This window comes from Hypanus sabinus, unplaced genomic scaffold, assembly GCF_030144855.1.
Source record: "Hypanus sabinus isolate sHypSab1 unplaced genomic scaffold, sHypSab1.hap1 scaffold_937, whole genome shotgun sequence".
In the NCBI taxonomy this organism is placed as follows: domain Eukaryota; kingdom Metazoa; phylum Chordata; class Chondrichthyes; order Myliobatiformes; family Dasyatidae; genus Hypanus; species Hypanus sabinus.
This window is the reverse complement of record NW_026781791.1, coordinates 103,636-125,309: the sequence shown is the minus strand read 5'-3', so window position 1 is coordinate 125,309 and position 21,674 is coordinate 103,636. Positions and strand designations below refer to the sequence as shown.

The window sequence follows — 21,674 nt, the reverse complement described above, 5'->3', positions numbered from 1 at the left end:
GATAGAAAGAGAGAGAGAGAAATAGATAGATACTGTAGATAAATAATACTGAGGACATGAATTGCAGAGTCCTAGAGTGGGTAGGTTGGGGAATCAGTTCAGAGTTGAGGTGAGTGAGGTTAGTCCCACTGGTTCAGGAGCCTGATGGTTGAGGCTGTTCCTGGCCTGGTGGTGTGGGACCCAAGGCTCCTGTACCTCTTTCTCCATGGCAACAGTGAGAAGAGAGTATGGCCTGGATGGAATTGGCAAATCCTGAAGCCCACTCGAGAACGAAGGCTGGAGACGGCCAGTCCTGGGATTGGAGGCTTTTGCCTATTTGTGAGGGTGGCTGGGGTGAGTGTGAGGGAGATCAGTGGCTTGTTTTACAGTGGAAGCTGTAGGATAGCAGTTTAATTCCCACTGCTGTCTGTAAGGAGTTCGTACGTTCTCCCCGTGACCATGTGGGTTTCCACCGGGTGCTCCGGTTTCCTCCCACATTCCAAGGACGTACCGGCTAGGGTGAGTGAGTTTGGACCTACTGTGAAGCTTGCAGACCCCAGTACAACCCTCGCTGATTTGATTTGACACAAGCGATGCATTTCACTGCATGACGAATAAAATTGATCTTAAATGTTTCTTTGTTTTGTTGTTGTTGTTTTTGTAGTTGCTGTGCTGCTGAACACAGTAAATCCGTGTCGGAATGTGTGTCAACGCTTGCTGGCTCATCCTTAGGCTATGTTGGTTGCTGATGCCGGCGACTTTTACGCGGTTCCGGCTGTTTTCCGATGTGTAACCCATCCCCGCGTCACGCGTGTTGTGTGACCTCTGCGCTTCGGAGTAAGGTTCACGGTAAACGTGTTTCTGGTTAAATGACAATGGATTCAGCGCTGTGCCTAACCAATCAATTAGTAATCAAATGACCAACTAAACTAAATCCCCTCTGCCTGCACAATGCCCATATCCTTCTGTTTTTCTCACATTCATGCGCGTCTCCTAAAACTCCCAAGTGTTCCTGCGTCTATCCCGCATCCACTCTGCGTAAAGAACCTCCCTCATAACTCCTTTGAAATCACCCCCTCTCACCTCAATGCCCTCTGGCAGACATCTCAACCCTGGGAAAAGGACACTGTCTACTCTATCCATGTCTCTGATAATCTTTTAAGCTCCTCTCAGATTTCCCTCCTCCTCCTCCGCGGCTCCAGCGAAAACAACCCAAGTTTGTCCGACCTCCTGTTACAGCCCATGCCCTCTGATCCAGTTCGAATCGGAATGGAAACGTGAGGCTGACTCTGAGCGCAGGTAACACGAACAGATCTGCTCTGTGTTCAGCCGGGAAACGAGCCAGGTCTGAGAATGGGAGCAGGATTCGTTCCCTGAGGACGTTTGAGATTTGGGTTGTTTACAGGAGCTTTCAACCGCTTGCCATAGCGATGTACGGAACAGCCTGTAACGTCCGTCTGAACCAGATAGGGACATGACACATTCTGTATTAATACATCACGTCCACATAGTGAGACTGCAGCCGTCTCCGGCAGTGCTGCCCTGTCCCCTTGGCAGAGAGATCGCTGCTCCCAGTGACACACAGCCTGGTTCGCCCGAGGACAGCACGGCGCGGGGGCCACTGTCCTCTGTAAAGCGTTCCCTGGGGCAACAGTTCACGATAATGGGGCGAAGGTCTACATTACAAGGCGTGGCTGCGGTAATTGATGTGGCAGAGAATGCCTCCTGTGAGTCACAGTCAACAACTGGTCGGATCGGTTACACGGTCTGTCGCTGCGTCCAGGGGCTGTCTCAGGCTGAACGAACAGTCCACACCCTTTCCTCTCTCTGCCCCGCAATGGCCGGGGAGTTTCCGATTTTCCGAGCTTCCCCGTCAGAACCCTCCCGAGGTCGACAGGGTCAAGATCATTAAAACACTGAAAAGGCAGATCCGTTCTCGCGTTTCCTTTTCTTTGCGCTTCAATTCTTCGTCTTTTGTAAAATTCTACTTTCTGCAAAAAAAATTAATCTCCAGGTAGCTTATCGTAGTTTGATTATAAATTTACTTTGAAACGTAGAGACACACACTCAACGATTCAGGAACAGCTTCTACCCCTCTGCCATCCGATGTCTGAATGGGACACTACCTCTCTGCTTTTGCATTTCTATGTTTGCTCTATACTTATCACAGCTTTTTTCTCTAATACTATGTATGGCATTGAGCTGCCTGCGGCCGCAGCCACAGCAGACTTCACGACATACACAAGGTTAGGGCAAAGGCTGACCAATGCAGCGCTCTCCACGAGGACCACAAGCTTGTCCTAGGGTCTGGGGGCTTGCGTTGGCTGGAGTCAGGGCTCTATGCTTTGGGTCACCCATGCCAAACAGGTCAAAGGGTAGAGGCCAGACTAAGAGTGGTCCAACGGTCCTGTAGGCTCGGGGTACAGCTCAGGGCTAACGACCCTGTCTGGCCAAAAGAAAATTGTCATGGAAACAACAATGACGAATCCTTCTGTATCTGAGTGTGACGGCACCCGGACTGGCGGTAGTGAAAACCGAGAGGAGGCTACTTGCACGATGAAGGAAGCCCTGAACAGCGGCAAGGCCAAGACCAAATTGTTTCTTTGGAACACAGGAACCACGTCCCACACCAGCAGACTGGCACAAATATCTGCAGATGTGTGTCGCCACGAACTGCAGACAGACAGACAGAAATGGAAGACCGTTATTGCTGCCCTAAATAACAGTAAAGCACAACGGCTGGCCCTTCGGCCCGACAATGTTCTGCTGAATTCATTCAGTACGTAATTAAATGCTTACCGAAATTAAACTTACCCGCCTGCACAATATCGATATCCCCCCAATTCCTTGCTCATCCAAACCCAACTTAAAACCTTCATGTAGAATTGTTTTAATATTCTGGTTATATTCAGTGTATTATATAATTTGCTTATTATGTCACATGTTCTAACATACAGTGAAAATCTTGTCTTGCATTACAGATAATTTCATTGCAGAGTAGAATGAGGTGAAACGGTAACAGAAGGAAGTTTCAGCTAAAGTGCAGTGCCGCCAGACGCCGAGCTGCAGTGAGGTCGACTTCTGGTTCGGACGCAGCGACGAGAACAGGGCCAAACAAAACAAATTCTCTTTCTAAGCACATTGCTTATGATCGCAAGACCTCCTGGACACTAAGAACTAAAAGCATTGCGGGCTCATCCCACCGCTGAGTCGCTCGTCAGCGGAGAGGAGCTGGACCTGGTGCGGACTGCGCCGCGGGCTGCATCAGGTACGTAGTCTCCCAGCAAGCGACCGTCGTTCAGAATCCGGCTTCTCATCACCGGATTGCGACGTGAGATCTGTTACTTTAGCAGCAGCAGCTCAATGCAATGCATAATCCAGCGGATAAAAAAAATAAAGAAAATAGAAAAATAAACAAGTAAACCATTTACGTATGTTGAATAGATTCAAAAACATGCAAAACCAGAAATACTGTATTTACAAAAAATGAGGTAGTGTCCAAGGGTTCAATGTCCATTTAGGAATCGGATGGCAGAGGGGAAGAAGCTGTACCGGAATCGCTGAGTGTGTGCCTTTAGGTTTCTGTACCTCCTACCTGACGGTAACAGTGAGAAAATGGCATGCCCTGGGTGCTGGAGTTCATTAATAATGGACACTGCCTTTCCTAAAGATGTCCTGAGTACTTTGAAGGCTAGTGCCCAAGATGGAGCTGACTAGATTTACTACTCTCGACAGCCTCTTTCGGTCCTGTGCAGTAGCCCCTCCATACCAGACAGTGTTGCAGCCTGTCAGAATGCTCTCCATGGTACATCTATAGAAGTTTTTGAGTGTATTTTTGACATACCAAATATCTTTAAACTCCTAATATAGTCGCTGTCTTGCCTTCTTTATAACTGCATCGATATGTTGGGACCAAGTTAGATCCTCAGAGATCGTGACATCCAGGAACTTGAAACTGCTCACTTTCTCCACTTCTGATCCCTCTATGAAGATCGGTATGTGTTCCTTCGTCTTACCCTTCCTGAAGTCCACAATCAGCTCTTTTGTCTTACTGACATTGAGTGCCAGATTGTTGCTGTGGCGCCGCTCCACTAGTTGGCATATCTCACTCCTGTACACCCTCTCGTCTCCATCTGTTGGACATTGTTAATGTGGAATGCTGCAAATCGAGAGGCGGGGGAGCGAGGACTAGGTCTCAAGCCGCGGCGTTGCCTGTTTGTGGCCCCGCAGGGAGGAGGCGTCGCAGCCGGTGCGCTCCCCCCAGAGTGCCGGAGGTGGTGCTGTGCGGCGTGCACGTTGCGGTCGGTGCTGCCCTCCAGTGTTCACTCGGCAGAAGACAAGTTGTATTGAGTTTGACTGGGACCAGGACTATATATTTTTTGTGTGACTGTATTTTACTGCTGTCGTGATTATATGTACTATATGTGCTTTGTACTGTGGTTTGCACCTTTGCTCCAGAGTTAATGCTGTTTCGTTTGGCTGTATTCGTGGGTATTCATGTGTTGTTGTTGATTGTCAATTAAACTTGAACTTGAAGGTCCACAGGACCATAGAACACTACAGCACAGTGCAGGCCCTACAGCCCTCCATGTTGTGCCGACCCATATAATCCTCTAAAAAATACTAAACACACACTACCCCATAACCCTCTATTTTTCTTTCAACCATGTGCCTGTCCAAGAGGCTCTTAAATACCCCGTTAAAAATATCAAGAGTCCATTTTCACCGTACACGTCGTCGTAAGGTCGCATCTGGAAATTTCAGTTGGTGGACGATTTCCCTCCACGCTGCTCTGATATATTGAGAAATCATATAGTCAGCAAGTTACCGCAGTAGTTTGCCTTTGCCTACTGCCGGGTGAGTTTAAAGAGATCAGCACGCCTTGCAGTGGATGACCAGGACGTCTAACTGCCTTGTCGTGCTCCTAGCGCTCCACCAACTGGCCTCTGGCTTCTTGACCGCTGGACCGTTAACCGGCCTCCTCCGCTCGGTCCGCCAGGGCCAGACTTCACGCGCTGGGACAGACAGATCCCCTACCTCACCGAGGGCCGAAGACCCTTCGGCTCCCCTCACCCGGTGAGTCGGTGTACCGGGGTGCGGCCGCTCAGTCTGCCACAGCCACATGTGAGAGCCGAGCGCCAGCTGGGAACCAAAGGTGGAGGAGCCCCGAAAAAGAGGACGGCAGGCACACCCCAGAAGTGCAACCCCTCCCGACACACCCCATATTCCCTAATATTCTACGGAATGTTAAAATAATCTTAAAACGGCGAGCAGAATCTGTCCGTCAAACTGGTGAGACGTGCTTTCAGGCTCGTACTTCCTGCCCGAGGGGAGAGGGGAGACGGTCGGGGGGGGGGGGGGTGAGACCGTTGACTGTGCCGGCTGCTTCCCTGAGGCAGAGACACGTGTAGACGGGTCTGTAGAGGAGAGGCTGGTTCCTGAGGCAGAGACACGTGTAGACGGGTCTGTAGAGGAGAGGCTGGTTCCCCTGAGGCAGAGACACGTGTAGACGGGTCTGTAGAGGAGAGGCTGGTTCCCCTGAGGCAGTGACACGTGTAGACGGGTCTGTAGAGGAGAGGCTGGTTCCCCTGAGGCAGAGACACGTGTAGACGGGTCAGTAGAGGAGAGGCTGGTTCCCCTGAGGCAGAGACACGTGTAGACGGGTCAGTAGAGGAGAGGCTGGTTCCCCTGAGGCAGAGACACGTGTAGACGGGTCTGTAGAGGAGAGGCTGGTTCCTGAGGCAGAGACACGTGTAGACGGGTCTGTAGAGGAGAGGCTGGTTCCCCTGGGGCAGAGACAAGTGTAGACGGGTCTGTAGAGGAGAGGCTGGTTCCTGAGGCAGAGACACGTGTAGACGGGTCTGTAGAGGAGAGGCTGGTTCCCCTGGGGCAGAGACAAGTGTAGACGGGTCTGTAGAGGAGAGGCTGATTCCTGAGGCAGAGACACGTGTAGACGGGTCTGTAGAGGAGAGGCTGGTTCCCCTGAGGCAGAGACACGTGTAGACGGGTCTGTAGAGGAGAGGCTGGTTCCTGAGGCAGAGACACGTGTAGACGGGTCTGTAGAGGAGAGGCTGGTTCCCCTGAGGCAGAGACACGTGTAGACGGGTCTGTTGAGGAGAGGCTGGTTCCTGAGGCAGAGACACGTGTAGACGGGTCTGTAGAGGAGAGGCTGGTTCCCCTGAGGCTGAGACACGTGTAGACGGGTCTGTGGAGGAGAGGCTGGTTCCCCTGAGGCAGAGACACGTGTAGACGGGACTGTAGAGGAGAGGCTGGTTCCCCTGAGGCAGTGACACGTGTAGACGGGACTGTAGAGGAGAGGCTGGTTCCCCTGAGGCAGTGACACGTGTAGACGGGTCTGTAGAGGAGAGGCTGGTTGCCCTGAGGCAGTGACACGTGTAGACGGGTCTGTAGAGGAGAGGCTGGTTCCCCTGAGGCAGAGACAAGTGTAGACGGGTCTGTAGAGGAGAGGCTGGTTCCTGAGGCAGAGACACGTGTAGACGGGTCTGTAGAGGAGAGGCTGATTCCTGAGGCAGAGACACGTGTAGACGGTCTGTAGAGGAGAGGCTGGTTCCCCTGAGGCAGAGACACGTGTAGACGGGTCTGTAGAGGAGAGGCTGGTTCCTGAGGCAGAGACACGTGTAGACGAGTCTGTAGAGGAGAGGCTGGTTCCCCTGAGGCAGAGACACGTGTAGACGGGTCTGTTGAGGAGAGGCTGGTTCCTGAGGCAGAGACACGTGTAGACGGGTCTGTAGAGGAGAGGCTGGTTCCCCTGAGGCTGAGACACGTGTAGACGGGTCTGTGGAGGAGAGGATGGTTCCCCTGAGGCAGAGACACGTGTAGACGGGACTGTAGAGGAGAGGCTGGTTCCCCTGAGGCAGTGACACGTGTAGACGGGACTGTAGAGGAGAGGCTGGTTCCCCTGAGGCAGTGACACGTGTAGACGGGTCTGTAGAGGAGAGGCTGGTTCCCCTGAGGCAGTGACACGTGTAGACGGGACAGTAGAGGAGAGGCTGGTTCCCCTGAGGCAGTGACACGTGTAGACGGGTCTGTAGAGGAGAGGCTGGTTCCTGAGGCAGAGACACGTGTAGACGGGTCTGTAGAGGAGAGGCTGGTTCCCCTGAGGCAGAGGCACGTGTAGACGGGTCTGTAGAGGAGAGGCTGGTTCCCCTGAGGCAGAGGCACGTGTAGACGGGTCTGTAGAGGAGAGGCTGGTTCCCCTGAGGCAGAGACACGTGTAGACGGGTCTGTAGAGGACAGGCTGGTTCCCCTGAGGCAGAGAGACGTGTAGACGGGTCTGTGGAGGAGAGGCTGGTTCCCCTGAGGCAGAGACACGTGTAGACGGGTCTGTAGAGGAGAGGCTGGTTCCCCTGAGGCAGAGACACGTGTAGACGGGTCTGTAGAGGAGAGGCTTGTTCCCCTGAGGCAGAGACACGTGTAGACGGGTCTGTAGAGGAGAGGCTGGTTCCCCTGAGGCAGAGACACGTGTAGACGGGTCTGTAGAGGAGAGGCTGGTTCCTGAGGCAGAGACACGTGTAGACGGGTCTGTGGAGGAGAGGCTGGTTCCCCTGAGGCAGAGACACGTGTAGACGGGTCTGTAGAGGAGAGGCTGGTTCCTGAGGCAGAGACACGTGTAGACGGGTCTGTGGAGGAGAGGCTGGTTCCCCTGAGGCAGATACACGTGTAGTCGGGTCTGTAGAGGAGAGGCTGGTTCCCCTGAGGCAGAGACACGTGTAGACGGGACTGTAGAGGAGAGGCTGGTTCCCCTGAGGCAGTGACACGTGTAGACGGGACTGTAGAGGAGAGGCTGGTTCCCCTGAGGCAGTGACACGTGTAGACGGGTCTGTAGAGGAGTGGCTGGTTCCCCTGAGGCAGTGTCACGTGTAGACGGGACTGTAGAGGAGAGGCTGGTTCCCCTGAGGCAGTGACACGTGTAGACGGGTCTGTAGAGGAGAGGCTGGTTCCTGAGGCAGAGACACGTGTAGACGGGTCTGTAGAGGAGAGGCTGGTTCCCTTGAGGCAGAGGCACGTGTAGACGGGTCTGTAGAGGAGAGGCTGGTTCCCCTGAGGCAGAGGCACGTGTAGATGGGTCTGTAGAGGAGAGGCTGGTTCCCCTGAGGCAGAGAGACGTGTAGACGGGTCTGTAGAGGACAGGCTGGTTCCCCTGAGGCAGAGAGACGTGTAGACGGGTCTGTGGAGGAGAGGCTGGTTCCCCTGAGGCAGAGACACGTGTAGACGGGTCTGTAGAGGAGAGGCTGGTTCCCCTGAGGCAGAGACACGTGTAGACGGGTCTGTAGAGGAGAGGCTGGTTCCGGAGGCAGAGACACGTGTAGACGGGTCTGTAGAGGAGAGGCTGGTTCCCCTGAGGCAGTGACACGTGTAGACGGGACTGTAGAGGAGAGGCTGGTTCCTGAGGCAGAGACACGTGTAGACGATTCTGTAGAGGAGAGGCTGGTTCCCCTGAGGCAGAGACACGTGTAGACGGGTCTGTAGAGGAGAGGCTGGTTCCCCTGAGGCAGAGACACGTGTAGACGGGTCTGTAGAGGAGAGGCTGGTTCCCCTGAGGCAGAGACACGTGTAGACGATTCTGCAGAGGAGAGGCTGGTTCCCCTGAGGCAGAGACACGTGTAGACGGGTCTGTAGAGGAGAGGCTGGTTCCCCTGAGGCAGAGACACGTGTAGACGGGTCTGTAGAGGAGAGGCTGGTTCCCCTGAGGCAGAGACACGTGTAGACGGGTCTGTAGAGGAGAGGCTTGTTCCCCTGAGGCAGAGACACGTGTAGACGGGTCTGTAGAGGAGAGGCTGGTTCCCCTGAGGCAGAGACACGTGTAGACGGGTCTGTAGAGGAGAGGCTGGTTCCTGAGGCAGAGACACGTGTAGACGGGTCTGTGGAGGAGAGGCTGGTTCCCCTGAGGCAGAGACACGTGTAGACGGGTCTGTAGAGGAGAGGCTGGTTCCTGAGGCAGAGACACGTGTAGACGGGTCTGTGGAGGAGAGGCTGGTTCCCCTGAGGCAGATACACGTGTAGTCGGGTCTGTAGAGGAGAGGCTGGTTCCCCTGAGGCAGAGACACGTGTAGACGGGTCTGTAGAGGAGAGGCTGGTTCCCCTGAGGCAGAGACACGTGTAGACGGGTCTGTAGAGGAGAGGCTGGTTCCTGAGGCAGAGACACATGTAGACGGGTCTGTAGAGGAGAGGCTGGTTCCTGAGGCAGAGACACGTGTAGACGGGTCTGTGGAGGAGAGGCTGGTTCCCCTGAGGCAGAGACACGTGTAGACGGGTCTGTAGAGGACAGGCTGGTTCCCCTGAGGCAGAGAGACGTGTAGACGCGTCTGTGGAGGAGAGGCTGGTTCCCCTGAGGCAGAGACACGTGTAGACGGGTCTGTAGAGGAGAGGCTGGTACCCCTGAGGCAGAGACACGTGTAGACGGGTCTGTAGAGGAGAGGCTGGTTCCTGAGGCAGAGACATGTGTAGACGGGTCTGTAGAGGAGAGGCTGGTTCCCCTGAGGCAGAGACACGTGTAGACGGGTCTGTAGAGGAGAGGCTGGTTCCTGAGGCAGAGACATGTGTAGACGGGTCTGTAGAGGAGAGGCTGGTTCCCCTGAGGCAGAGACACGTGTAGACGGGTCTGTAGAGGAGCGGCTGGTTCCCCTGAGGCAGAGACACGTGTAGACGGGCTGTAGAGGAGAGGCTGGTTCTTGAGGCAGAGACACGTGTAGACGGGTCAGTAGAGGAGAGGCTGGTTCCTGAGGCAGAGACACGTGTAGACGGGTCTGTAGAGGAGAGGCTGGTTCCCCTGAGGCAGATACACGTGTAGACGGGTCTGTAGAGGAGAGGCTGGTTCCCCTGAGGCAGAGACACGTGTAGTCGGGTCTGTAGAGGAGAGGCTGTTTCCTGAGGCAGAGACACGTGTAGAAGGGTCTGAAGAGGAGAGGCTGGTTCCCCTGAGGCAGAGACACGTGTAGACGGGTCTGTAGAGGACAGGCTGGTTCCCCTGAGGCAGAGACACGTGTAGACGGGTCTGTAGAGGAGAGGCTGGTTCCCCTGAGGCAGAGACACGTGTAGACGGGTCTGTAGAGGAGAGGCTGGTTCCTGAGGCAGAGACACGTGTAGACGGGTCTGTAGAGGAGAGGCTGGTTCCCCTGAGGCAGAGACACGTGTAGACGGGTCTGTTGAGGAGAGGCTGGTTCCTGAGGCAGAGACACGTGTAGACGGGTCTGTAGAGGAGAAGCTGGTTCCCCTGAGGCAGTGACACGTGTAGACGGGTCTGTAGAGGAGAGGCTGGTTGCCCTGAGGCAGTGACACGTGTAGACGGGTCTGTAGAGGAGAGGCTGGTTCCCCTGAGGCAGAGACAAGTGTAGACGGGTCTGTAGAGGAGAGGCTGGTTCCTGAGGCAGAGACACGTGTAGACGGGTCTGTAGAGGAGAGGCTGATTCCTGAGGCAGAGACACGTGTAGACGGTCTGTAGAGGAGAGGCTGGTTCCCCTGAGGCAGAGACACGTGTAGACGGGTCTGTAGAGGAGAGGCTGGTTCCTGAGGCAGAGACACGTGTAGACGAGTCTGTAGAGGAGAAGCTGGTTCCCCTGAGGCAGAGACACGTGTAGACGGGTCTGTTGAGGAGAGGCTGGTTCCTGAGGCAGAGACACGTGTAGACGGGTCTGTAGAGGAGAGGCTGGTTCCCCTGAGGCTGAGACACGTGTAGACGGGTCTGTGGAGGAGAGGCTGGTTCCCCTGAGGCAGAGACACGTGTAGACGGGACTGTAGAGGAGAGGCTGGTTCCCCTGAGGCAGTGACACGTGTAGACGGGACTGTAGAGGAGAGGCTGGTTCCCCTGAGGCAGTGACACGTGTAGACGGGTCTGTAGAGGAGAGGCTGGTTCCCCTGAGGCAGTGACACGTGTAGACGGGACTGTAGAGGAGAGGCTGGTTCCCCTGAGGCAGTGACACGTGTAGACGGGTCTGTAGAGGAGAGGCTGGTTCCTGAGGCAGAGACACGTGTAGACGGGTCTGTAGAGGAGAGGCTGGTTCCCCTGAGGCAGAGGCACGTGTAGACGGGTCTGTAGAGGAGAGGCTGGTTCCCCTGAGGCAGAGGCACGTGTAGACGGGTCTGTAGAGGAGAGGCTGGTTCCCCTGAGGCAGAGACACGTGTAGACGGGTCTGTAGAGGACAGGCTGGTTCCCCTGAGGCAGAGAGACGTGTAGACGGGTCTGTGGAGGAGAGGCTGGTTCCCCTGAGGCAGAGACACGTGTAGACGGGTCTGTAGAGGAGAGGCTGGTTCCCCTGAGGCAGACACGTGTAGACGGGTCTGTAGAGGAGAGGCTCGTTCCGGAGGCAGAGACACGTGTAGACGGGTCTGTAGAGGAGAGGCTTGTTCCCCTGAGGCAGTGACACGTGTAGACGGGTCTGTAGAGGAGAGGCTGGTTCTCCTGAGGCAGAGACACGTGTAGACGGGTCTGTAGAGGAGAGGCTGGTTCCCCTGAGGCAGAGACACGTGTAGACGGGTCTGTAGAGGAGAGGCTGGTTCCCCTGAGGCAGAGACACGTGTAGACGGGTCTGTAGAGGAGAGGCTTGTTCCCCTGAGGCAGAGACACGTGTAGACGGGTCTGTAGAGGAGAGGCTGGTTCCCCTGAGGCAGAGACACGTGTAGACGGGTCTGTAGAGGAGAGGCTGGTTCCTGAGGCAGAGACACGTGTAGACGGGTCTGTAGAGGAGAGGCTGGTTCCGGAGACAGAGACACGTGTAGACGGGTCTGTAGAGGAGAGGCTGGTTCCCCTGAGGCAGTGACACGTGTAGACGGGACTGTAGAGGAGAGGCTGGTTCCTGAGGCAGAGACACGTGTAGACGATTCTGTAGAGGAGAGGCTGGTTCCCCTGAGGCAGAGACACGTGTAGACGATTCTGTAGAGGAGAGGCTGGTTCCCCTGAGGAAGAGACACGTGTAGACGGGTCTGTAGAGGAGAGGCTGGTTCCCCTGAGGCAGAGACACGTGTAGACGGGTCTGTAGAGGAGAGGCTTGTTCCCCTGAGGCAGAGACACGTGTAGACGGGTCTGTAGAGGAGAGGCTGGTTCCCCTGAGGCAGAGACACGTGTAGACGGGTCTGTAGAGGAGAGGCTGGTTCCTGAGGCAGAGACACGTGTAGACGGGTCTGTGGAGGAGAGGCTGGTTCCCCTGAGGCAGAGACACGTGTAGACGGGTCTGTAGAGGAGAGGCTGGTTCCTGAGGCAGTGACACGTGTAGACGGGTCTGTGGAGGAGAGGCTGGTTCCCCTGAGGCAGAGACACGTGTAGACGGGTCTGTAGAGGAGAGGCTGGTTCCCCTGAGGCAGAGACACGTGTAGACGGGTCTGTAGAGGAGAGGCTGGTTCCCCTGAGGCAGAGACACGTGTAGACGGGTCTGTAGAGGAGAGGCTTGTTCCCCTGAGGCAGAGACACGTGTAGACGGGTCTGTAGAGGAGAGGCTGGTTCCCCTGAGGCAGAGACACGTGTAGACGGGTCTGTAGAGGAGAGGCTGGTTCCTGAGGCAGAGACACGTGTAGACGGGTCTGTGGAGGAGAGGCTGGTTCCCCTGAGGCAGAGACACGTGTAGACGGGTCTGTAGAGGAGAGGCTGGTTCCTGAGGCAGAGACACGTGTAGACGGGTCTGTGGAGGAGAGGCTGGGTCCCCTGAGGCAGATACACGTGTAGTCGGGTCTGTAGAGGAGAGGCTGGTTCCCCTGAGGCAGAGACACGTGTAGACGGGTCTGTAGAGGAGAGGCTGGTTCCCCTGAGGCAGAGACACGTGTAGACCGGTCTGTAGAGGAGAGGCTGGTTCCTGAGGCAGAGACACATGTAGACGGGTCTGTAGAGGAGAGGCTGGTTCCTGAGGCAGAGACACGTGTAGACGGGTCTGTGGAGGAGAGGCTGGTTCCCCTGAGGCAGAGACACGTGTAGACGGGTCTGTAGAGGACAGGCTGGTTCCCCTGAGGCAGAGAGACGTGTAGACGCGTCTGTGGAGGAGAGGCTGGTTCCCCTGAGGCAGAGACACGTGTAGACGGGTCTGTAGAGGAGAGGCTGGTACCCCTGAGGCAGAGACACGTGTAGACGGGTCTGTAGAGGAGAGGCTGGTTCCTGAGGCAGAGACATGTGTAGACGGGTCTGTAGAGGAGAGGCTGGTTCCCCTGAGGCAGAGACACGTGTAGACGGGTCTGTAGAGGAGAGGCTGGTTCCTGAGGCTGAGACATGTGTAGACGGGTCTGTAGAGGAGAGGCTGGTTCCCCTGAGGCAGAGACACGTGTAGACGGGTCTGTAGAGGAGCGGCTGGTTCCCCTGAGGCAGAGACACGTGTAGACGGGCTGTAGAGGAGAGGCTGGTTCTTGAGGCAGAGACACGTGTAGACGGGTCAGTAGAGGAGAGGCTGGTTCCTGAGGCAGAGACACGTGTAGACGGGTCTGTAGAGGAGAGGCTGGTTCCCCTGAGGCAGATACACGTGTAGACGGGTCTGTAGAGGAGAGGCTGGTTCCCCTGAGGCAGAGACACGTGTAGTCGGGTCTGTAGAGGAGAGGCTGTTTCCTGAGGCAGAGACACGTGTAGAAGGGTCTGAAGAGGAGAGGCTGGTTCCCCTGAGGCAGAGACACGTGTAGACGGGTCTGTAGAGGACAGGCTGGTTCCCCTGAGGCAGAGACACGTGTAGACGGGTCTGTAGAGGAGAGGCTGGTTCCCCTGAGGCAGAGACACGTGTAGACGGGTCTGTAGAGGAGAGGCTGGTTCCTGAGGCAGAGACACGTGTAGACGGGTCTGTAGAGGAGAGGCTGGTTCCCCTGAGGCAGAGACACGTGTAGACGGGTCTGTTGAGGAGAGGCTGGTTCCTGAGGCAGAGACACGTGTAGACGGGTCTGTAGAGGAGAGGCTGGTTCCCCTGAGGCTGAGACACGTGTAGACGGGTCTGTGGAGGAGAGGCTGGTTCCCCTGAGGCAGAGACACGTGTAGACGGGACTGTAGAGGAGAGGCTGGTTCCCCTGAGGCAGTGACACGTGTAGACGGGTCTGTAGAGGAGAGGCTGGTTGCCCTGAGGCAGTGACACGTGTAGACGGGTCTGTAGAGGAGAGGCTGGTTCCCCTGAGGCAGAGACAAGTGTAGACGGGTCTGTAGAGGAGAGGCTGGTTCCTGAGGCAGAGACACGTGTAGACGGGTCAGTAGAGGAGAGGCTGATTCCTGAGGCAGAGACACGTGTAGACGGTCTGTAGAGGAGAGGCTGGTTCCCCTGAGGCAGAGACACGTGTAGACGGGTCTGTAGAGGAGAGGCTGGTTCCTGAGGCAGAGACACGTGTAGACGAGTCTGTAGAGGAGAAGCTGGTTCCCCTGAGGCAGAGACACGTGTAGACGGGTCTGTTGAGGAGAGGCTGGTTCCTGAGGCAGAGACACGTGTAGACGGGTCTGTAGAGGAGAGGCTGGTTCCCCTGAGGCTGAGACACGTGTAGACGGGTCTGTGGAGGAGAGGCTGGTTCCCCTGAGGCAGAGACACGTGTAGACGGGACTGTAGAGGAGAGGCTGGTTCCCCTGAGGCAGTGACACGTGTAGACGGGACTGTAGAGGAGAGGCTGGTTCCCCTGAGGCAGTGACACGTGTAGACGGGTCTGTAGAGGAGAGGCTGGTTCCCCTGAGGCAGTGACACGTGTAGACGGGACTGTAGAGGAGAGGCTGGTTCCCCTGAGGCAGTGACACGTGTAGACTGGTCTGTAGAGGAGAGGCTGGTTCCTGAGGCAGAGACACGTGTAGACGGGTGTGTAGAGGAGAGGCTGGTTCCCCTGAGGCAGAGGCACGTGTAGACGGGTCTGTAGAGGAGAGGCTGGTTCCCCTGAGGCAGAGGCACGTGTAGACGGGTCTGTAGAGGAGAGGCTGGTTCCCCTGAGGCAGAGACACGTGTAGACGGGTCTGTAGAGGACAGGCTGGTTCCCCTGAGGCAGAGAGACGTGTAGACGGGTCTGTGGAGGAGAGGCTGGTTCCCCTGAGGCAGAGACACGTGTAGACGGGTCTGTAGAGGAGAGGCTGGTTCCCCTGAGGCAGAGACACGTGTAGACGGGTCTGTAGAGGAGAGGCTGGTTCCGGAGGCAGAGACACGTGTAGACGGGTCTGTAGAGGAGAGGCTTGTTCCCCTGAGGCAGTGACACGTGTAGACGGGTCTGTAGAGGAGAGGCTGGTTCCCCTGAGGCAGAGACACGTGTAGACGGGTCTGTAGAGGAGAGGCTGGTTCCCCTGAGGCAGAGACACGTGTGGACGGGTCTGTAGAGGAGAGGCTGGTTCCCCTGAGGCAGAGACACGTGTAGACGGGTCTGTAGAGGAGAGGCTTGTTCCCCTGAGGCAGAGACACGTGTAGACGGGTCTGTAGAGGAGAGGCTGGTTCCCCTGAGGCAGAGACACGTGTAGACGGGTCTGTAGAGGAGAGGCTGGTTCCTGAGGCAGAGACAGGTGTAGACGGGTCTGTAGAGGAGAGGCTGGTTCCGGAGGCAGAGACACGTGTAGACGGGTCTGTAGAGGAGAGGCTGGTTCCCCTGAGGCAGTGACACGTGTAGACGGGACTGTAGAGGAGAGGCTGGTTCCTGAGGCAGAGACACGTGTAGACGATTCTGTAGAGGAGAGGCTGGTTCCCCTGAGGCAGAGACACGTGTAGACGATTCTGTAGAGGAGAGGCTGGTTCCCCTGAGGAAGAGACACGTGTAGACGGGTCTGTAGAGGAGAGGCTGGTTCCCCTGAGGCAGAGACACGTGTAGACGGGTCTGTAGAGGAGTGGCTTGTTCCCCTGAGGCAGAGACACGTGTAGACGGGTCTGTAGAGGAGAGGCTGGTTCCCCTGAGGCAGAGACACGTGTAGACGGGTCTGTAGAGGAGAGGCTGGTTCCTGAGGCAGAGACACGTGTAGACGGGTCTGTGGAGGAGAGGCTGGTTCCCCTGAGGCAGAGACACGTGTAGACGGGTCTGTAGAGGAGAGGCTGGTTCCTGAGGCAGAGACACGTGTAGACGGGTCTGTGGAGGAGAGGCTGGTTCCCCTGAGGCAGATACACGTGTAGTCGGGTCTGTAGAGGAGAGGCTGGTTCCCCTGAGGCAGAGTCACGTGTAGACGGGTCTGTAGAGGAGAGGCTGGTTCCCCTGAGGCAGAGACACGTGTAGACGGGTCTGTAGAGGAGAGGCTGGTTCCTGAGGCAGAGACACATGTAGACGGGTCTGTAGAGGAGAGGCTGGTTCCTGAGGCAGAGACACGTGTAGACGGGTCTGTAGAGGAGAGGCTGGTTCCCCTGAGGCAGATACACGTGTAGACGGGTCTGTAGAGGAGAGGCTGGTTCCCCTGAGGCAGAGACACGTGTAGTCGGGTCTGTAGAGGAGAGGCTGGTTCCTGAGGCAGAGACACGTGTAGAAGGGTCTGAAGAGGAGAGGCTGGTTCCCCTGAGGCAGAGACACGTGTAGACGGGTCTGTAGAGGAGAGGCTGGTTCCCCTGAGGCACAGACACGTGTAGACGGGTCTGTAGAGGAGAGGCTGGTTCCCCTGAGGCAGAGACACGTGCAGACGGGTCTGTAGAGGACAGGCTGGTTCCCCTGAGGCAGAGACACGTGTAGACGGGTCTGTAGAGGAGAGGCTGGTTCCCCTGAGGCAGAGACACGTGTAGATGGGTCTGTAGAGGACAGGCTGGTTTCCCTGAGGCAGAGAGACGTGTAGACGGGTCTGTGGAGGAGAGGCTGGTTCCCCTGAGGCAGAGACACGTGTAGACGATTCTGTAGAGGAGTGGCTGGTTCGCCTGAGGCAGAGACACGTGTAGACGGGTCTGTAGAGGAGAGGCTGGTTCCCCTGAGGCAGAGACACGTGCAGACGGGTCTGTAGAGGAGAGGCTGGTTCCCCTGAGGCAGAGACACGTGTAGACGGGTCAGTAGAGGAGAGGCTGGTTCCCCTAAGGCTGAGACACGTGTAGACGGGGCAGTAGAGGAGAGGCTGGTTCCTGAGGCAGATTCACGTGTAGACGGGTCTGTGGAGAAGAGGCTGGTTCCCCTGAGGCAGAGACACGTGTAGACGGGTCAGTAGAGGAGAGGCTGGTTCCCCTGAGGCAGAGACACGTGTAGACGGGTCTGTAGAGGAGAGGCTGGTTCCCCTGAGGCAGTGACACGTGTAGACGGGAATGTAGAGGAGATGCTGGTTCCCCTGAGGCAGAGACACGTGTAGACGGGTCTGTAGAGGAGAGGCTGATTCCTGAGGCAGAGACACGTGTAGACGGGTCTGTAGAGGAGAGGCTGGTTCCCCTGAGGCAGTGACACGTGTAGACGGGACTGTAGAGGAGAGGCTGGTTCCCCTGAGGCAGAGACACGTGTAGACGGGTCTGTAGAGGAGAGGCTGGTTCCCCTGAGGCAGAGACACGTGTAGACGGGTCTGTAGAGGAGAGGCTGATTCCTGAGGCAGAGACACGTGTAGACGGGTCTGTAGAGGAGAGGCTGGTTCCCCTGAGGCACAGACACGTGAAGACGGGTCTGTAGAGGAGAGGCTGGTTCCCCTGAGGCAGAGACACGTGTAGACGAGTCTGTAGAGGACAGGCTGGTTCCCCTGAGGCAGAGACACGTGTAGACGGGTCTGTAGAGGACAGGCTGGTTCCCCTGAGGCAGAGACACGTGTAGACGGTCTGTAGAGGAGAGGCTGGTTCCCCTGAGGCAGAGACACGTGTAGAGGGGTCTGTAGAGGACAGGCTGGTTCCCCTGAGGCAGAGACACGTGTAGACGGGTCTGTGGAGGAGAGGCTGGTTCCCCTGAGGCAGAGACACGTGTAGACGGGTCTGTAGAGGAGAGGCTGGTTCCCCTGAGGCACAGACACGTGTAGACGGGTCTGTAGAGGAGAGGCTGGTTCCCCTGAGGCAGAGACACGTGTAGACGGGACTGTAGAGGAGAGGCTGGTTCCCCTGAGGCAGTGACACGTGTAGACGGGACTGTAGAGGAGAGGCTGGTTCCCCTGAGGCAATGACACGTGTAGACGGGTCTGTAGAGGAGAGGCTGGTTCCCCTGAGGCAGTGACACGTGTAGACGGGACTGTAGAGGAGAGGCTGGATCCCCTGAGGCAGTGACACGTGTAGACGGGTCTGTAGAGGAGAGGCTGGTTCCTGAGGCAGAGACACGTGTAGACGGGTCTGTAGAGGAGAGGCTGGTTCCCCTGAGGCAGAGGCACGTGTAGACGGGTCTGTAGAGGAGAGGCTGGTTCCCCTGAGGCAGAGGCACGTGTAGACGGGTCTGTAGAGGAGAGGCTGGTTCCCCTGAGGCAGAGACACGTGTAGACGGGTCTGTAGAGGACAGGCTGGTTCCCCTGAGGCAGAGAGACGTGTAGACGGGTCTGTGGAGGAGAGGCTGGTTCCCCTGAGGCAGAGACACGTGTAGAGGGGTCTGTAGAGGAGAGGCTGGTTCCCCTGAGGCAGAGACACGTGTAGACGGGTCTGTAGAGGACAGGCTGGTTCCCCTGAGGCAGAGAGACGTGTAGACGGGTCTGTGGAGGAGAGGCTGGTTCCCCTGAGGCAGAGACACGTGTAGAGGGGTCTGTAGAGGAGAGGCTGGTTCCCCTGAGGCAGAGACACGTGTAGACGGGTCTGTAGAGGAGAGGCTGGTTCCTGAGGCAGAGACACGTGTAGACGGGTCTGTGGAGGAGAGGCTGGTTCCCCTGAGGCAGATACACGTGTAGTCGGGTCTGTAGAGGAGAGGCTGGTTCCCCTGAGGCAGAGACACGTGTAGACGGGACTGTAGAGGAGAGGCTGGTTCCCCTGAGGCAGTGACACGTGTAGACGGGACTGTAGAGGAGAGGCTGGTTCCCCTGAGGCAGTGACACGTGTAGTCGGGTCTGTAGAGGAGAGGCTGGTTCCCCTGAGGCAGAGTCACGTGTAGACGGGTCTGTAGAGGAGAGGCTGGTTCCCCTGAGGCAGAGACACGTGTAGACGGGTCTGTAGAGGAGAGGCTGGTTCCTGAGGCAGAGACACATGTAGACGGGTCTGTAGAGGAGAGGCTGGTTCCTGAGGCAGAGACACGTGTAGACGGGTCTGTGGAGGAGAGGCTGGTTCCCCTGAGGCAGAGACACGTGTAGACGGGTCTGTAGAGGACAGGCTGGTTCCCCTGAGGCAGAGAGACGTGTAGACCCGTCTGTGGAGGAGAGGCTGGTTCCCCTGAGGCAGAGACACGTGTAGACGGGTGTGTAGAGGAGAGGCTGGTACCCCTGAGGCAGAGACACGTGTAGACGGGTCTGTAGAGGAGAGGCTGGTTCCTGAGGCAGAGACATGTGTAGACGGGTCTGTAGAGGAGAGGCTGGTTCCCCTGAGGCAGAGACACGTGTAGACGGGTCTGTAGAGGAGAGGCTGGTTCCTGAGGCAGAGACATGTGTAGACGGGTCTGTAGAGGAGAGGCTGGTTCCCCTGAGGCAGAGACACGTGTAGACGGGTCTGTAGAGGAGCGGCTGGTTCCCCTGAGGCAGAGACACGTGTAGACGGGCTGTAGAGGAGAGGCTGGTTCCTGAGGCAGAGACAGGTGTAGACGGGTCAGTAGAGGAGAGGCTGGTTCCTGAGGCAGAGACACGTGTAGACGGGTCTGTAGAGGAGAGGCTGGTTCCCCTGAGGCAGATACACGTGTAGACGGGTCTGTAGAGGAGAGGCTGGTTCCCCTGAGGCAGAGACACGTGTAGTCGGGTCTGTAGAGGAGAGGCTGGTTCCTGAGGCAGAGACACGTGTAGAAGGGTCTGAAGAGGAGAGGCTGTTTCCCCTGAGGCAGAGACACGTGTAGACGGGTCTGTAGAGGAGAGGCTGGTTCCCCTGAGGCACAGACACGTGTAGACGGGTCTGTAGAGGAGAGGCTGGTTCCCCTGAGGCAGAGACACGTGTAGACGGGTCTGTAGAGGACAGGCTGGTTCCCCTGAGGCAGAGACACGTGTAGACGGGTCTGTAGAGGAGAGGCTGGTTCCCCTGAGGCAGAGACACGTGTAGACGGGTCTGTAGAGGACAGGCTGGTTTCCCTGAGGCAGAGAGACGTGTAGACGGGTCTGTGGAGGAGAGGCTGGTTCCCCTGAGGCAGAGACACGTGTAGACGATTCTGTAGAGGAGTGGCTGGTTCGCCTGAGGCAGAGACACGTGTAGACGGGTCTGTAGAGGAGAGGCTGGTTCCCCTGAGGCAGAGACACGTGCAGACGGGTCTGTAGAGGAGAGGCTGGTTCCCCTGAGGCAGAGACACGTGTAGACGGGTCAGTAGAGGAGAGGCTGGTTCCCCTAAGGCTGAGACACGTGTAGACGGGGCAGTAGAGGAGAGGCTGGTTCCTGAGGCAGAGACACGTGTAGACGGGTCTGTGGAGAAGAGGCTGGTTCCCCTGAGGCAGAGACACGTGTAGACGGGTCTGTAGAGGAGAGGCTGGTTCCCCTGAGGCAGAGACACGTGTAGACGGGTCTGTAGAGGAGAGGCTGGTTCCCCTGAGGCAGTGACACGTGTAGACGGGAATGTAGAGGAGAGGCTGGTTCCCCTGAGGCAGAGACACGTGTAGACGGGTCTGTAGAGGAGAGGCTGATTCCTGAGGCAGAGACACGTGTAGACGGGTCTGTAGAGGAGAGGCTGGTTCCCCTGAGGCAGTGACACGTGTAGACGGGACTGTAGAGGAGAGGCTGGTTCCCCTGAGGCAGAGACACGTGTAGACGGGTCTGTAGAGGAGAGGCTGGTTCCCCTGAGGCAGAGACACGTGTAGACGGGTCTGTAGAGGAGAGGCTGATTCCTGAGGCAGAGACACGTGTAGACGGGTCTGTAGAGGAGAGGCTGGTTCCCCTGAGGCACAGACACGTGTAGACGGGTCTGTAGAGGAGAGGCTGGTTCCCCTGAGGCAGAGACACGTGTAGACGAGTCTGTAGAGGACAGGCTGGTTCCCCTGAGGCAGAGACACGTGTAGACGGGTCTGTAGAGGACAGGCTGGTTCCCCTGAGGCAGAGACACGTGTAGACGGTCTGTAGAGGAGAGGCTGGTTCCCCTGAGGCAGAGACACGTGTAGAGGGGTCTGTAGAGGACAGGCTGGTTCCCCTGAGGCAGAGACACGTGTAGACGGGTCTGTGGAGGAGAGGCTGGTTCCCCTGAGGCAGAGACACGTGTAGACGGGTCTGTAGAGGAGAGGCTGGTTCCCCTGAGGCACAGACACGTGTAGACGGGTCTGTAGAGGAGAGGCTGGTTCCCCTGAGGCAGAGACACGTGTAGACGGGACTGTAGAGGAGAGGCTGGTTCCCCTGAGGCAGTGACACGTGTAGACGGGATTGTAGAGGAGAGGCTGGTTCCCCTGAGGCAGTGACACGTGTAGACGGGTCTGTAGAGGAGAGGCTGGTTCCCCTGAGGCAGTGACACGTGTAGACGGGACTGTAGAGGAGAGGCTGGATCCCCTGAGGCAGTGACACGTGTAGACGGGTCTGTAGAGGAGAGGCTGGTTCCTGAGGCAGAGACACGTGTAGACGGGTCTGTAGAGGAGAGGCTGGTTCCCCTGAGGCAGAGGCACGTGTAGACGAGTCTGTAGAGGAGTGGCTGGTTCCCCTGAGGCAGAGGCACGTGTAGACGGGTCTGTAGAGGAGAGGCTGGTTCCCCTGAGGCAGAGACACGTGTAGACGGGTCTGTAGAGGACAGGCTGGTTCCCCTGAGGCAGAGAGACGTGTAGACGGGTCTGTGGAGGAGAGGCTGGTTCCCCTGAGGCAGAGACACGTGTAGAG

At 57.0% G+C, this 21,674-nt stretch overlaps 1 long non-coding RNA gene across 3 annotated transcripts in view; it reads left to right on the top strand.

Annotated features, from left to right (window-relative positions):
* Positions 1-21,674, top strand: part of LOC132390516 (uncharacterized) — a 75,431-nt gene continuing 53,757 nt past the window's right edge. The window contains exons 1-2 of one of the 3 annotated variants that reach the window (XR_009510927.1): positions 1-1,278; positions 2,961-3,247. This is a non-coding gene — a long non-coding RNA (uncharacterized LOC132390516). The other 2 variants (XR_009510929.1, XR_009510928.1) reach the window with 2 other exon arrangements.